The following is a 2487-nucleotide window of genomic DNA, read 5'->3' on the forward strand; positions in this document are numbered from 1 at the left end:
TTCTACACAAGGCTAGCCTATATCTTTTTAAGAAAGGATTTTCAATTCCATTGTATTTATCTTCCAACAACATTCTACATGTTTTTATATTGCACTTTCTAAACTGCATTACACAGTTCCTCCCCGCCTCCCCTCTTTTCACTTCATTAGATATTTTCAAATCTTTCAGTAGAGTTGTGCACCGTATCAATTTTTTTATTGACTCAAATAAGCACAATGTTCTCCACAATGCTATATTTTTTAAAGAAAGGATATATATATATATATATATATATATATATATATATATATATATATATATAATATTATGTGTGTGTGTGTGTGTGTGTGTGTGGAGAGAGAGAGAGAGAGAGAGAGAGCGAGAGAGAGAGAGAGAGAGAGAGAGAGAGAGAGAGAGAGAGAGAGAGAGAGAGAGGAGGGGGAGGGGAAGGAGGAATAGCGCAGTAGCACCATCTGTGATAACACCTCCATTTTAAAAACAAAGTTAAAGAAGAACACTCGTGTCGTTACCCCATGTCCCCAGCTTGAAAAAGGAATTAAAATTGAATTATTGCTAAACATGCCTTATGTCTCGTCCTATATTATGTAAAGTACATTGAAATAGCGCAGTTCTATAGTTTACGGCACTATGCACAATGCGCGTTAAGTGCTTCATCTATTACCTTCGTATGCCATGGAATCACCTTCATTTTTTGTTGTTGTTTTTACTACAGTTGCCCACAAACCGACTATTAGATACCAGCAGTATCCCTTTTTGCTTTTCGATAAACAGACAACGAATTGAACTCATTCAAGAAATGGGGTTCTGTTATCATTGCTCCCATTCCGGTCACTGACCAAGTTGAACGTTGCTTGAGGTTGTCACAAGTGAGAGATGAGACATGTGACTGACTAGGCGATCAACGTTCACATTCAATGATTGGTGAAAATATGCGTCTATGTGGTCTAGTGGTATAACACTCGCTTTCGTATCGGAAGGTTCTGGGTTCGATCCCCGCTCTGAGCGGCTCATAGTTAAGTCCTAGGCTCTTTACACACATTCTTTAACCGTATTCAGGTGTAAAATGAGTGCCTGGCGGTTAACAGCGTTGTCTTTGTCGGAAATAAAATTGTAATATCGCCTAACAGGCGTCATGTCGCGTCCTATATTATGTTAAGTATTGCAGTTGGTTAGGGGCCCTTTGTAAAGCGCTTTGAGCACGTTTAGTGGACATTGCTCTATATAAACGCTTAAGTAAGTAAATGGTCCAATCATGGAAATGAAAGTCTACACTGCTGTACTCTGAAAAAACATATTTACTTTTTAAAATATTTTGGCCAGAAGACTCTTCCTTCAAATATCAATTGATTACAAATAACGCTCATCTGATTCTTCTTTAAAAATCTCAAAATTGGGACTTTGTAACTTGGAAGAGTTTTTGACAAAATTCGAGTAATTTGAATCAATTGATTTGAAGGATGAATCTGTCCGTAAAAATATCTGTTGTTCATAATACGTCACTACGTGACTTTTTCGACGATAATTTTGGTGATTGACCGGTTTCAATTGAGTGTTTTTAATGGGTTTTAAACAAGATTAGTTCATGCCAACGCTTAAATTTTGTTGACTATATTGGGAGACATGGGCAGATGAGGAAAACTGTGACCCACCATGTCAAACTGTTAAAATGTCAGGATCAATCAGATGAAAAAAAAAAGATAAAAAAAAAAGAACAAACAAATGAACAAAAAAAAAAAAAAGAAATAAAAAGAAATAAACAAAAAGAGAAGAAAAAAAAAAGAGAATTAAAAGTTAAAATGAAAAACCGATTGTTTGTGCACTTGGGAACCTTAAATCGATCCACTGAATATAACTTGTAAACGTAACCCAAGTTTCATATATTTGTCAATAAAATTTTTCGCATCGATATCACTAAGACATAGTACAGGTTTGAGACGATCATTTTTTGTTGTTACTGGGACGATCCAAGCGATAGACTGTGTTCAAAATGACCTACGTCATGAAAAATGATCACAAATTTTGAAACGTCCGGCAACGCAGTTGATACAATTCGCTCAGCTTGTATCTTAATTAACAATTTTGAGAAACAAAGCAGTGGGTTTTACAAAGAAATACAACAAACTGTGTGACTGATGAGGAAAGTAAGCCAAAAACAGATTACCTATAGATAGTCCAAATTTCCAGTTGTCAGTTGAATACAAATCAAAATACCACCCCCCCCCCCCCCCCCCCCCCCAAAAAAAAAAAAAAAAAAAATAACAAAACAAACAAAAATACAATGACGCATTGAATGAACATTATTTATTATTCAAGCAAAATAGTAAAATTCATTTCAATAACATTATGGCATGTCACATGTAATTGCATAACCGCCATCTGTATTCTTCAAATTGACATAAATGATACACAGTGCAGTCCGAGAGAAATCAACCTGTGCTTCAAATAACCCATGATGCTCAGTTTTTTTTTTTTTTTTGAAAAAAATC

This window comes from Berghia stephanieae, chromosome 1, assembly GCF_034508935.2.
Source record: "Berghia stephanieae isolate SIO BIC M18660-M18661 chromosome 1, UCSD_Bste_1.3, whole genome shotgun sequence".
In the NCBI taxonomy this organism is placed as follows: Eukaryota; Metazoa; Mollusca; class Gastropoda; order Nudibranchia; family Aeolidiidae; genus Berghia; species Berghia stephanieae.